The following is a 16,656-nucleotide window of genomic DNA, read 5'->3' as shown; positions in this document are numbered from 1 at the left end:
CCTCGTGGTGGGTTGGTTGGCACTAGTGGGTTGGTTGGCACTAGTGGGTTTGGGGGCACTAGGCGGTTTGTTGGCAGAGGTGATTACGGTGTTGGTACGAGTATGGGAATGGGAAGAGGGGCTGGTGGTATGGGAATTGGAAGAGGGCCTTATGGTTTTCTTGGGGGTATGGGAAGAGGGGGTGGTGATGATGTAAGTGTAGGTCTAGGTCTAGGTCCTCCTGGGTTTGAGAACGCTCCTCGTCAAGGCTACGATGCTGCTGCTCGAGCACCGATCGGCTTTGATGCATTTGCAAGTGGAAAGAATTCAGGAGGATCAGAAGGATCGGGAGGTTCAGGAGGATCAGGTGGAAAGAACATTGCTGGTGGGGGTTACTCAGCAGGGGATTCTGGTTCGTTCCACTATAACATTGGTGGTGGGGGTGGCGGTGTTTCAGCTGCTGTTTCGAATGGTCTCTCGACTGCTGCGGCACCTGTTCAGGTCGAGGAAGGTCCTGTTGGGAAGGTTGGAATGGTGGCAGCTTCGTGTGTGAAGCTAGCTAATCAACTTTCGTCTGAGGAGATGCTAGACTCTACAACTGGATCTTCAAAGAAATCAGACGCCGCAGCCGTTCCACCGCAGCCGCCGTTCCACCAGAAAGTTGAGCAAGTGACAAATGTTGAGCAAGTGACAATTGTAGATAAAGGAAAAGAGAAAGAAAAAGAGAACGAGCCAGCAATTACTCCCCGGACTGGGCCCAAGAGAGTGACTAAGCCTGCGTTGTCTTCTGCTGTGTATGAGTTGTCTACGAATCCACAGAGAATTACAGCGTTTGCAAACCGTGTCCTTGTATTCATCCGATCTTGGCGGTCATCAAGGAACATCTCCACCTGGTATGAATATTTAAATAAATCGTTTACGTTTATTTATATTTATTGAATGTGGCTCTAAATTGCAAATGAATTGTATGTAGCCCGGGACCAGAGATGATTAGCTGTGATGGTGGGGTGGCTGATCAAAGGGATTGTTACCGCACATTGATGGCGAGCCAATGTGTGAGTTTCGGGTATGTTCGGATGGCGTCCTTTCTGTACACTAAGGTGTGGAGGGTGAAGGAGTTCGTTGGAAAGAGTGAAAGGGTATTGCTGACTCCTGATTTTGCCGTAAGTATTGTCGGGTTAACTTTATTTTTCTTTCCCATCTATGTTGGTTTGTATTATCTGACTGTTGTTTTTCTTGGTTCAAAGTTAAGGGTATTGGAACCCAGAGACTCCAACTACATCATAGGCACCAAGTACGGCAAGGTTCTGAAAAACATCTCGTTTACTTCTCTAGCGACGGTATGTTTTATGGTTTAATATATGTGTGGTTAATTTTTAAGTGAAGCAGTTATAACGGGACACCTGTGTGTTACAGGTATTTGTCCCCGTACTGGTCAAAGAACATTGGTGGGGTGTCTGTTTTGAAATTAAGGGGAAGGCAATAAGATTGATTGATTCGATCTTCAAAAACCCAGCGGAGAAACATGCCGATAACCTTAATGATCTGGTAAATGTTGAGGACTTGACTTTGTATTGATTTTCATAAATTTGTAGGAGTTTGTTGGAGTTAAATATGTGAATATTGGTATACTCGTACCAGGTTAATGCAATGGACACCATGTTCGAGGTGAATGTACCTGGATACCAGACAGGGACAATGAGCAATTGGCGTACTGAGGTCATCAACATAGCAGGCAATGTGGACAAGTAAGTATATATGCGGTTTATTTGTGCCTGTAAAGTTTATTACTTGTTTGACTTAAAAATGTGTAAATGTGTTGTAGTAAGTCGTGCGGGGTTATAATGTTAAGCTGCATGAAGGCATGTGCGCCTCGGTTCGTGGCACAGTATGAAGTGGTAAGTATAATTTTCTCAACTTCAACTTCAAGATTTTGGTCCAACATAGTAGTAGGACTTACATTTTTCCTGATTTTGTAGCATGATTTGGTGAAATTAAGAACGGCCTTAATGCTTGACGACTTGCTGTCGGAATACAATGACGTGACTTACGCCATGCTTGAAGCAATGCTGCCTCGAGCTAGGACAAGGGGGGGTAGTAGTGGTTTGCCCTAAACTGGTTCTTGGATGATTTGCAGGATAATGTGGGTGATCATAGTTGTTGGATAAATTGTTATTAATTTGTAAATTTGGTAGTTGGAAGACTTTGTTGAATATTTAGGATGTATATTGTTGGAAGACTTTAGGATAATATTGCATCATGGATAATGTTGTTGTTGTTGTTGCGATTTAGGATCGATTTAGGATCGATTTAGGATCATGGATAATATTGCAGTTGCATCAAGAATTTGTGATCATGGATGGATTGCAGGATGAATATTTCAGGCTAGAGGATGTATTTTTTTGCAGGATGAATATTTCCAAATCTTTGCAAAATATGGCCCAAAGTCTTTGCAAAATATGACCATATTCGCACCATTTTTTTCAAAAAACAGTACCAATTTTGTACCCTTCTTAACACCATAATCATACACTTAATACCAATTTATATAACACGAATACCATTTTTTAATAATGAGAACCATTCAATGTAAATTAAGTGCAATGAGTACCATTTTTATAACAAATAACACCATTGTTCTATTAATAAAACCATTTTTGATGACTATGTACCATATTGGAGAAAATAGTGGCACACTATTTATAAAGTAATACCATTTTTCATAAAACAGTACCATGTATAAACGAGTGAAGTATGGTTTAATTTTAGAAAATGATTAGAGTGAAGTAAAGTATGGTTTAATTTTGAAATTAGGATTAATTTCTACAATTAAGAGTTTAAATATTGTATGAAATTAAGGATATGATTTAACGATTCGATTTATGATTCATATTCACATAACGATTTATGATTCAATTATACAAATGATCCAAATTTACGATTCACATAAGACTCATGGTTACTTAAGAGGACATGGTTCCCTCTAAATCATTTGAATGGGAATTTGATGGTTAATGAGTGAATAATTAGGAATCTTACTTTGGAAAATAAAATATGGTGAATGACTTAATAATCAATCCAATTACAATTGCTATATTATGATTTTAATTATAAAACATAACTTTTCAAAGATAACTTAATACCATTATAGATATCTTAATACCATTGTAGATATCTTACTACCACTTTATTTAACCATAACACCACCTTTGACAACACAGTGCCACACATTTCACAAATGAATACCACTTTACCTATTTGAATACCATTTTTATGTATTTTGAATTAAATTTGGAAATTTTGAATTAAATCATTAATTTGATTAATTTTAATTTTAGGGTGTGTAATTATAGGTGAGAGTTAAATCATGGATAATGATTCGTATAAAATCATGAATTGTGATTCACAATTCGATTCTACTATGTATTCAAATTAATGATTCAAATGGAGAGTTGAATAAGGTGAATGATTGATGATTCAATTCCATTCCATATTGAACTAGGATATTCGGTAATTATGTAAATAAGGATGATTGGATTCATGGTGTAATGTTTTGATTAATTAATTCGAATTATGTACGTGATGTAGTGACTTGGTGTGACTTAATGGGGTTTAGGGTTTAGGGTTTTGGGTTTGGTTTGGTTTGGGGTATGGGGTTTAGGGTTTAGGGTTTAGGGTTACATGGTGTAAAATTGTATTCTGTTTTTGAATGCCATTTTTGGGGATGACTGACACCATTTTTGACAATATAACACCATTCTAAATGTATGTTAAACCATTTTTCAGAAATCAATGTCATTGTTAAATTATTAAATACCATTTTAGGGATTGGTAATATTGTCAATTTTGAAGTTAGAGTTAAAATTTTTAATTTTTAATTTTGAATTTAGAGTGATATTTGAGTAAAATGGTTAATTATTTGAATATGGTTGACCCTAAGGTTGATAGATTATTCGATTTCTAATTCGGCATATGAATCAAAAATCATTCTAATGATTCGATATACGATTCGATACTTTTACTTATAAATAATGATTCGATTTCACATCATTCGTATTATGATTTCATTATGATTCGATGGATTCGATGAATTAATTCGATGAATTAATGATTCGATTATGAATCGATTTCACGAATGATTCAAACATGGTGACTCAAGCGAACATGGTTCCCTTTAAATCATTTGAATAAGGGTTTGTAGCTCGATTTATGTATTCGATTTATGATTCATTCATTGTTAGTTTAAAGGAATTAATGATTAATCATAGTTTAATCTATAAAATTCATGGTTTAATAATCAATCCAATTTATAACTTTTATTTATAAATGGTTTATTTATTCAAGTGAACATGGTTTATTTATAAATTTAGTTTATTTATAACTTTTCAAAGAATATTAAAGAATCCCATAATAAAGATAATTTAATACCATATATGTTAATTTAATACCATATATCTTGAATAATACCATATATGTTAATTTAATACCATATATCTTGAATAACACCTTTAAATGAGTACCACTTTTGTAAAAGTAATACCATTTTAATATAAATGAATACCACTTTTTGTAATTGTGTACCATTTTTATGTAAACGAAAACCATTTTGTAATTGTGTTAATTTAATACCATATATCTTGAATAACACCTTTAAATGAGTACCACTTTTGTAAAAGTAATACCATTTTAATATAAATGAATACCACTTTTTGTAATTGTGTACCATTTTTATGTAAACGAAAACCATTTTGTAATTGTGTTAATTTAATACCACATATCTTGAATAACACCTTTAAATGAGTACCACTTTTGTAAAAGTAATACCATTTTAATATAAATGAATACCACTTTTTGTAATTGTGTACCATTTTTATGTAAACGAAAACCATTTTGTAATTGTGTTAATTTAATACCATATATCTTGAATAACACCTTTAAATGAGTACCACTTTTGTAAAAGTAATACCATTTTAATATAAATGAATACCACTTTTTGTAATTGTGTACCACTTTTGTAAACGAAAACCATTTTCATGCAAATGAGTATCATTTTTATGGGCCATTTATATGGGCCATGCAATATAACTTCATTTTTATGTAAATGAGTGCCATTTTATGTACATGAATGCCATTTTATGTAAATTAGTGATAAAAAAACAACGTATGTTTGGATACTCCAATTTTGAATATGCATATGGGCCTTCGAAATTACGCACTAACAAAGGAAAATAAATTCACAAACAGAACAACTATTCCAATTGAGTAAATCACAAACACAACAACTATTCCAATTGAATGAATTACAAGTCCTTAACATTCGCCATTTCCTCCCAACAACATATTTTGTATAAATCTAGAAACCACCATCGTCGCCTTTGAACCACCATCGTTGCCTGAAACAGGTTGCATAGAAACACTTCCATTTTGCGTAAACGAAGGAAAATGGTTATTATAAACAATAGCAGTGTTGTTGTTGATGTTGTTTAGTGGACGAAACTGACCTACGGAGGAGGAACACCCTTGACAAGAAGACGACCCAGGATGGTACGAGTTTATAACAGGGATCGGATGGCCCATTTGAGACGGATGGCTCACCTCAGAAGGATGGACAATTTGAGAAGGATGACCTATTTGAGTAGGATGACCCATTTGACAAGGATGGCCCATTTGAGGATGCACCATTTGAGAATGCCCCGATTGAGGAGAACCAAACGTGACATGGTCCACAGACGGGTGTATGTAGCCATCAATATATCCATCGCTAACATATGGTCGTTGTTGTTGATATACACATCCGGGAGCTGAAATAGGCCGGGCATAGTACCTAAAGGAACCATCCAACATTTGTATACCACCAACACTTTGTACAAAATCCTGAAAACAACAGTGAAAATAAAGATCCAACTTGTCCACTTAATTTCCAACAGTGAAACAGACTACTAGACTTAATTTCTGAAAATAAAGATCCAACTGCTAAAACCAAATCAAATCAAATAAGGATGATCCAACTGCCAAAACCAAACCAAATCAAATCAAATCAAACTTAATCAAATAAGGCAGCTTCATTTCCAAATCAAAACCAAACCAAATCAATTCAAAACCAAACCAAATCAAATCAAATCAAATAAGAAGCTTAATTTCCAAATCAAAACCAAACTAACAGACCAACTGCCAAAACCAAATCATTACTTTGAAACTGCCAAAAATCAGAGACTTAATTTCCAACTGCCAAAACCAATTCTTCTGGTTCTATTTTACTAAAATAGACTTAATTTCCAACTGGTGCTATTTTACTTAATTAACTAGCTTAATTGTTTAATTAACTAGCTTAAACTACATAACTAGCTTAATTAACTAACTTAAACTATATTTCAGACGAAAGATGAACTTGTATAATGAAAGCTTTGTAAATTACCTGTTGGGGTGGCTGGGGATGCACGAAGTTTTGTTGCGGTTGTTGTTGCTGCGGATGCACTATAAGTTGTTGCTCATCAACCTTCTTGCTCTTCCGTGGCTTCCTGGGTGCTGCTGGCTTCCTGGGTGCTGCTGCAGGCTTCCTGGGTGCCGCAGGCTTCCTGGGTGCCGCAGGCTTCCTTGGCGCCGCTGTCTTCCTCGGTGCCGCTGCCTTCCTCGGTGCAGCCTTTGGTTGAGCTGGAGGAGGACATGGAGGACAAGGAGGGGGACATGGAGGAGGAGGACATGGAGGAGGACATGGAGGACATGGAGGACAAGGAGAAGAAGGACCAACATCATTGGTTGAGCTAGGAGTTAGAGTCTCTCTGTTCATTAGTTGTTCTTGGGTAATTGGCCGCTTCAGACGCTCGGTACATGACCTATACCGGTAACTAGTAGTCCTATGGGCCGGTCTTGGAGGTATTGGAGGATCTAACAAAGGAAAAACCTCATTGCCATTTTCTTGGACCCCATCTAGGCCCACATCTATGCTTTCAAGGCTAGGACTGCCACCAAAGCCACCTGTTAAACCAGCTGCAATTGCATCCATTGCATTTATTCTATCATTGAAGCTTCCTGATAAACCCCGAGCAAAGCTTCCAGATAAACCTCCAACGCTTCCCGATACACCACCACCACCAGCACAACTTCCTTCATGTTCATTCGTTTGTGGGGAATCAAACACCATCATACGTCGTACCCCAATAGGTTGTAACTGGCCAACGGATGAGGGGGTCAATTCCGTACCACCTTTCTCCAAACACACAGATGACGGGGTACCAACTACAACATCCTCATTTTGCCTTTGCCTGTCAAGCATTGCAATCTTCTCATCCAAACGCATTGCCAACAAGTGAGATATTTCAACAACAACATCCATCGACTCTTTGTAGGTAGCTGCCCTTGAAAGTAAAGGCTCAAACAACACCATTAGCTTATCGTACCTGTCAATATTAAACATTATATGTGAACAACAGATACACAATGACAACATGTACACATTATGAGGTATGTCAGCTTTAATAAAATAATAATTGTTTTAATAAAATAATAATTCTTACCTACACACAACTTCTGTCTTCAATGGGTCGTGGTACATCACCCTGACCTTCGTATGCTTCCTTTCAACATCTTTCCGCCAACGACGAAGTATGTACTTGCCAGGAATTTCAGTCTGGTTATTCAAGTCATAAACCAATATCATATGCCTACACATTATACCGTGACATTCAAAGTGCTTACAATCACAAGATGCTTCCTTGGTAACGTAATTATACGTTGCAACAAACTTTGTCTTATGCTTCGTAACAATCTCCTTCCTTGCGTGTTTAGGCTTTATCCAAACCCTATCCTCAAGCTCGTACTCTTCAACAGACTCATCCAACATTTTCTTGCTCAAACACCGCACGTACAGTACCCTACTACACTCTCTTTGGACCTCATGAAATTTGGCGTCCGTGTATAATTTCTGGAAAAGTTCCTCAGCTGGGAAACAGGTGACAATTTGCCTTATATTTCTCGCAGTGCTCGTATCGGCCATACTTTCTTCATTTGCCCTTGCCTCCATTGCTTCACAATAAGCCTCAACAAACTCATACAAATGAGTATGCTTGTGTACAAATTGATCAAAAAAGCTGTTTATACTTTCAACTCGTTGGGTCGTCTTCATGCCAGCCCAAAATAAATGCTTCACATACGCAGGAACCCACATGTTCCTTTCCGCATACAACCCTGATAAGATGAATTTCACCAACAACTCAGGTAACTGATCAGTTGCACAGATCAGGATCACTGATCAGGTAGACTGATCAAAGCACTGATCAGGAACATGTGGCAGGGGCACTGATCAGGTACACTGATCAGGTGCACTGACCAGGTGCACTGATCAGGTGCACTGATCAGGTGCACTGATCAAAGAACACTGATCAGGTGCACTGATCAGGTGCACTGATCAAAGAACACTGATCAGGTGCACTGATCAGGTACACTGATCAGGTACACTGATCAGGTGCACTGATCAGGTGCACTGATCAGGTACACTGATCAGGTGCACTGATCAGGTGCACTGATCAAAGAACACTGATCAGGTGCACTGATCAGGTACACTGATCAGGTACACTGATTAGGTACACTGATCAGGTGCACTGATCAGGTGCACTGATCAGGTGCACTAATCAGGGGTGTGCAAAGATCAGAGGTGGTGTGTGCACAGATCAGTGGTGGTGTGCACGCATCAGTTTAGATTATTTTTTTCAAATTAAATATATAATTCACAGAGACGGAGAATGTACCTTCAAGCCAATCATCATCAACCTGGTACCTCTCCATCACTGTTGCCCAATTTAATTCAAACTCATCACATGTTAGACTATCATATATTGCACGCTCCAAGTCTACCTTTAAATCGGGGTAATCTACATGCGTTCCAAGCTTCCTACTAAACTTCTGAAGAATGTGCCATATGCACCACCTATGACATGTATTGCTCATGGTTGTTCTCAAAGCCCTCCTCATCGCGGGATCTTGATCAGTCAATATCCCAATTGGGGCTTTACCAGCCATACATTCTAACCAATTGCCGAAAATCCACTCAAAAGTGTCACTATTTTCATGCGAAACAAGCGCACATCCAAGTAATATGCTCTGACCATGATGATTCACACCAACAAAGTTCGCAAACGGCATTTTATATTTATTGGTCAAGTACGTGCTATCAAAGCAGACAACATCACCAAACTCCTCATAAGCAGCTCTACTACGAGCATCAACCCATAAAACATCCTGCAACATCCCTTTTGCATCTTGCCGGTACACGTGAAAAAAATCAGAATTATCCGCTTTCATCTTCTTAAAATAGTCAAACATTGCCCTCGCATCACCACCACTTGTCCTTGCCTTCCTCACCTTCGCAACCACTTCATTAAGATCCTTCCGTAGGAAAGGCATTCTACCTCTACCATTCCGTTGCACCGCCATTAAGTTATAAGTTTGAGCTACAGACATACCAGATTGCGAACATACATTCGCTTGTCTCAACACATGAGGGTTTTCCCTTAAAAACTTCTTCCGGTTATAAGGAATAATCCTAGACTTACTAGGGGTGGGGTGATGATTTTCATGAACCATTACTGCTCTACGTATCACCCACTCTCCTAACTTATTTACACTTGCAAATACATGTACGGGACATTGACATTTCTTAGACTTGCGTACCCCACTCCCAATTACTTCATGGAGTGAATCGGATGCCTTGCGCCTTCTTTCCGGCACACCATAGCACTCACAAGTCCACAAACAATTACGCTTCTCTTTCCCGATTCCTTTCTCTTTATCAGAACCAACCACAGATTTCACCGTACCACAACAATGGGCAATACCAAAACCCTTTTGTTTGGCATACCCCCTAAACTGTTCTTCAATCTCCTCCCAACAAGGAAACACCATACCAACCTTCAATTCAAGAACTTCCTCCTCTTCCCCGTAGGCAGTTACTACCATTCGCTTTTTTGGGGTTGTGAAACAATCCTCACCACCCTCCTACAATTACATTAAAGCCAACCCCCATCACAATTACCAATCTCAACCAACCAATTCCAAACCAGAACACACACCAATATAATGCTCAAAAAAATCATCCTTTATAATCTTTTTGGAAATCTTTTTGGAAATCTTACATTATTATTAATTACCATCAAATTTATAATCTTACATCATTAATTAGCATCATTTCCAAGTTCTGTATTAATTTTAATGATTAATTAATGCATTCAATCATTCATTTTAATGATTAATTCAACAATCAACAAATTCAGTAAATCAATAAATTCATACCAACAAACCAATAGATGAATACCAATCAACACATTAACCAATCGCAATAAATTTCAAATAACGAAAAACAATCAGATTGCTACAAAATAACCAATCCCTAACACATGATTGCTACAAAATCCATAAAACATCAAATATTGGAGTGAAGTGCCATTTCCAGAAACATATGAGTGCCATTTCCATGAAAAATCAATTGGATAATTTATAGAACAGATCTAGATTCATACCTCTTCGTCGGAGGAGGATTGTGGTTCATACCTCCATATGAAGTCTTCTTCTTCCTCTTCTACTTCAACCTCGCGACTACCTTCACCAATTTCGTCACCAATTTCGTTACCAATGCCCTCCATTTTTTGCGAAATTGAGAGCAACCCCCAAATAATATCACAAACGTGGTGTTCGAAAAAAATGGTGTTCGAATATGGGTTTGATGAAGAAAAAGAGGAGAAGAAGAAGAAAAAAATGGGTTTGATTTTATTTTTTTGTATGAATTACAGTGGTGTTCGAAAATGGAGTTCTTCCAATTGGTGATGTTCGAAAATGGCGAGTCTAGCAATTGGAACCCAACACTCAGTAAGAAAGAAGACTCAGCTAGGGGTTTAATGATTGCCAACTCATCAATGCCACGTCACCATCCCGTTTTACAATTTCACTATTCCGTTATCCATTTCCCCCCAAAATTATTTCACAATTATATTTATCTTTTTTTTTTGGGTTGGCATGTATTTGCCAATTCATGCATGGCATGTATTTGGACTTCCTCCTGTACAAGTTGCAATTAAACGAAGTAATCGCAGCTTCTGCCCGTATTGAATGCTGCAACTCAGAATATTCGCAACCTTCACCTGTCGCAAAGGCTACACATACACTGGGTGTATGTGGGCCCGCGATACCCCGCTCATCAATTCGCCAGATCCACATCATCGAAGCCACCTCAACGTCCAAATTTTCACTCCATTTTTAATCCTGTTTTGAATTTGAATTTCAAACCATTTTTTTCTTTTTTTCTTTTTTTTCTTCATCGATGATACCAAAGTCCTGATTTTTTTTTACGTTTTAAGTTTTTAGTTGACTTCCTTGTTGAAGATCGTCATTTGGCGATGTAAAAGATAAAAAGAATCTGTATTAATTCCAATCGCGCGATAATTTATCATAATTTTTTGTCGATTTTTTTCTGGTAAAGTTAGTTGTTTAATTTGGTGTAAATAATTTTTTTTTTAGTTTGATTGTTTGATTTAATCTAATGTAGTCGATTGTTAGATTTAACTTAATTAGCTTGATTTTTTTTCAAAGTAGTCGAAGGTAGACGAAGAAGAGGATGGGGATCTGGGCGGATTTTACAATGTTCTGTTTGTTTCTCACTCCTGTTTGTTTGGGGAAGATGACAATCAAGGTCAACTCAACCAAATAGTTGCCGTATTTATTTTTTACACAATAATTTATATTATAACTACTTGTTTGTTAATAATCTGAACTCTTGGGTTTTTGACAGGAAGAAAATGGACCTAAGAATAGCAAGTGCAAAGGCCATGAAGCTCTTAGATGACTTTTAGCAGGCTACAGAGAGAGAGGGTCAGGGCGCTGGAGGGCATAATGGATCTTGAATTAATATCGTGATTTGATATTGCCAAACTATTAGCCGAAGGCTCATGCCAGAACCAAACACTCCTGAATATGAAGAACTTGAGAAAAAACCTGACACTGTATTCTTAAAAACAATCTCAAACAAGTTCCAAACTGTGCTTGGGATTTCACTTATAGAACTTTTATCTCGACTCCTCGACATCCTATTGATGAGGTACTGCAGGAAACTCTTACACGCGAATCAATCATGTTGTTTGAGTTGTGTTTGTCATATTAACATATTTTTTCATCAAACAGGTGTATCTCGGGCAAAGAGAGACTGTAATAAGTTTGGAGGAAATAGAAGATAAGATTGTAGGGAGGAACAAAGATGAGAAACTGAAGAACCGAGTTGGTCCAGTGAAGTTGCCATATACATTGATGTATCCTTCAAGCGATGCAGGACTCACGAGTGTGTGGGTTTGGTTGTCAGGGATGGTTAAGTATAAGAAAACAATAAAAGCAAAAACCAAAAAAAGGGGGGGGGGGGTGGGGGAGTATGAATTTTTTGGCTATTACTCAGAATCGAACCTTGACCTAGATGACAGTGTAAAGCACTTTAAGAAGGCAAGTGGAGTAACCAAGTTGACAATGAGGCAACCATTGACATTTAACCATAACATGTACTTATGTGTAACTCAGTTACTCGATAAACCATTAATATGTAATGCAATAGTTCAATATTTTTACTTAGTCGGAGCAACTTAATACTGATAAGTAAAGTTTACACTGATTTGTTACTAACTTACTACAAAAAATTACACATTAGAAGTTAATTAATTAGCGGAATAGTTAATAATAGTAATACTTCAAAATACGAAAAAAAAATCACTTAAATTAATTTTTGTACAAAAATATTAGTTAAAATAGTTGAAGAGGTGGTTGAAAATTTCATCGTGTGGTTGATCCAGTGGATGTCCTGAATAGTGATCTACGGTTGATTTGATCACCCTGATCACCTTTGAAATCTTTCATGCAAGCAACTTTATTTTGTAATTATTAACCAAAGTAGTTAAATTTCATTTGTAATGTGTTAATTTTTTAAAATTGTTTTTTAAAAAAATTATAGTAACAAACATGCAACTGTTTAACGAAAATAATAGTTAGTAACACATTACGTCCATATTTTTTGTTTAACTTAAAAAATTAATCATTAGTAAAATCGAATAGGATTGAATTAGCCATGGAAGATTGAATTATACATAGTTGCACAATACGAAAATAAAAATAACATATTATAACTTTGACATAATTATACATCGATCTGTACCATTAAAGTAGAGTGGTGAAGAATGTAGGGGCTCCAAAACCCCAATCCTCACCTCTCATGTTTCGTTATTTAAGGAAACTTAGGAAATAAAAAAAATAACAAATCATCATCACCCCACACACAATTAACGGAGAGACTAAATTCGAAATAACAATAATAAAGGGTAATTAATGGACATGAAATAATAAGAAAATAATTTAGAACAATTATTCACTTTCAAATTTCATGGCAAATCTATGGTACACAATGAAAACGTTACATATTGAACATATTTTAGCCATGGAATATTTAATTATACATAGTTGCACAATACGAAAATAAAAATAAAATATTATAACTTTGACATAATTATACATTGAAAATCAAATTACACAAAATTACTTCTAAGCCCACATGCACAATTGTACATATTTTCAACAGCTCTGCATTTTCCACTGGCCGCTACATTTTAATTTCTCTACTATTGTAATATGCATGTCTATATTCTACCAAATTTCATGCCATTCTAATTAAATTAAACCGACAAACTCCAACAAAAAGGGAAAAAATTAACAAATAAGAATATGAAGAAAAAATATATTAACCGATGATTAGATCAATTAAAAGTAAATTCACAACTAAAGAAAAACAGAATAAGAGGAACTAGATCTGAGAAGTTGTTAAATCTAGAGAAAGGGGGTTCTCGAGAGCAAAGCACCTTTTCAACGATTGAAGCAGAATTAAAACATACCCTTAGAGTTTTTTTTTAAGGAGAATACTCTTAGGCCCTGTTTAGTTCACCTTATTTCTCCTGATCTGATCTGATCTGATCTGAACTTATTTATTCTGATCTGATCTGATCTGAAATTATTTTTTCTGATCTGATCTGGTCTGGTCTGATCTGATCTGATTTTTCAGAATTAAGTTTAAACAAAAATCTACATTTATTAATATTAAACGACTTACGTGTAAAACAAATGTTACACAAATTTATAATATTGTTATTATTTACTTGGCTTTGCTCATGATTTAACTATTCCTTATATTAGATAGACCTATACATGATCTAGGTAGATCGGTTATGATCTAGACATATAAGTTCTGATCTGGATATGATATGTACATATCGGTTCTGATCTAGACATGATTTGTACAGATCAGTTATGATCTGGACATGATCAGTTCTAATTTGGACATGATCTGTACAGATTAGTTCTGATATGGACATGATATGTACAGTTCAGTTATGATCAAGACATGATCTGGACAGATCAGTTCTGATCTATACATGATCTGTACAGTTCAGTTCTGATCTAGACTTGATCTGAACATGATATGTACAGAACAGTTCTGATATGTACATATCATGTTCAGATCAAGTCTAGATTAGAACTGAACTGTATAGATCAATTCTGATTTAGACATGATCTGGACATGATCTGTGTAGATCAGTTCTGATTTGGACATGATCTGTACAAATCAGTTATGATCTGGTCATGATTTGTACAAACTAGTTCTGATCTGGACATGATCTTTGCAGATCAATTTTGATCTGATTCTGATCTGGACATGATCTTTGCAGATCAATTCTGATCTGATTCTGATCTGGACATGATCTATACAAATCAGTTTTGATCTGAACATATTGGTTCTGTAAGGATCGGTTCTGATGTAGACAAGATCTTTGCAGATTTGAACATGATTTGGATATTATCTGATCCTATCAGTTCTAGTCTGGATATATAATGGTTCTGATCTATAAAAATCAGTTCTGATATGAACATGACCTGATCATATCGTTTCTGATGTGGACTTAATGGTTTTAATTTGGACATGATCAATTTGAATGTTACGGTTACGAAATATGGCAGATGGATGTCAAAACTGCTTTCTTAAACGGCGTTTTAACATAAACTGTGTTTATGACACAGCCTGAAGGTTTTGAGGATCCAAAGAATGCTAAAAAGGTATGCAAGCTAAAGAAGTCAATCTACGGATTGAAGCAGGCATCCAGGAGCTGGAATATACGTTTTGATGAAGCAGTCAGTGACTTTGGTTTCATCAAGAACGCAGACGAATCTTGTGTATACAAGAAGGTCAGTGGGAGCAAAATTGCTTTCCTAGTATTATATGTCGACGACATATTACTTATCGGAAATGACATTCCTATGTTGAACTCTGTCAAGATTTGGCTTGGGAAATGTTTTTCGATGAAAGATCTAGGAGAAGCACAGTACATATTGGGCATCAAGATTTACAGAGATAGATCTAAAAGGATGATTGGACTTAGTCAAAGCACTTATATCAATAAGGTGCTTGATAGGTTCAAGATGGCGGACTCCAAGCGAGGCTACCTACCCATGTCTCATGGAATGACTCTAAGCAAGAATCAGTGCCCAAAAACACTTGATGAGCGTAGACGAATGAATGGGATTCCATATGCATCATTGATTGGTTCAATAATGTATGCTATGATATGTACACGCCCGAATGTTGCGTACGCACTCAGTGCTACGAGCAGATACCAGTCAGACCCAGGAGAGGTGCATTGGACTGCTGCCAAGAATATTCTGAAGTACCTGAGATCCGGACGTGCTGTGGACTATCTACGGAGGGACGACACTTGGAGTCCTAAAGACTTGTTCTTGTTCGGTTCGGGCGCAACTAGGGAAGGCACGCAACAAAGAGTATGCATCTAAACTATGCTAAATGATTATGTGTAAATAATATGCTTTCCTGGCTTTATGGTTTTTCCGCATGATTTATGAATTGTCATATGTATCATAACCTAACACTTAGTGCTTATTATATCAGGTTTGGACATACAATCAATAGGTATTATGTTTTATTTAAATACGTATCATATATGCAATAAAAAGTTTAGCTTTAAAAGAAATAGCAGTAATGTGGTATTTAAAGTTAAATTAAATAATAAAAAAAGGAAATGGTAAATTTAATTTAATTTAATTGAAACCGCTTTTTGTGATATTCATACGAAAACCGTTTAGGGTTTAATTCAATTCCGCTATATATTGAAATATAATACAAAACATTTTTACTATACAACAACTACACAAAGTATAAACAACAAAATTAAACTAGTATAATAGTGTAATGTTTAAAAATATTGGAACACAATACAACTAATACATCATCTTAATACTAGGTAACTATAACAAATCATCATAACAATAAAAGATCATAAATGGCTTAGGTTCCTCCGCCCTACAAATCTCTAATGTCAAGAACAAAAAACGATTCAATAGACTCATGTAATTTAATGAATTCAGTAAAAAAGACAAATGAAATTAGCAACAGTAACAATTGATGTTCCTATTAACATTTTCAAACTTTTATATAAATAGACATAATAAAATTACATGAACTACAACGGGTTCTCTCTTTTGTGTGTTTGATTGGGAAGATGATAATATACAGTGGCTAAGGTAATAAACCCTTTGGTTTTTTGAATGCCCTAACTTTTTAATCGTTTAGCTGCATTCATAAAAAAACACAAAACT

This window comes from Spinacia oleracea, chromosome 3 (assembly GCF_020520425.1).
Source record: "Spinacia oleracea cultivar Varoflay chromosome 3, BTI_SOV_V1, whole genome shotgun sequence".
Classification (NCBI taxonomy): Eukaryota; Viridiplantae; Streptophyta; class Magnoliopsida; order Caryophyllales; family Amaranthaceae; genus Spinacia; species Spinacia oleracea.
This window is presented reverse-complemented; position numbering follows the sequence as displayed.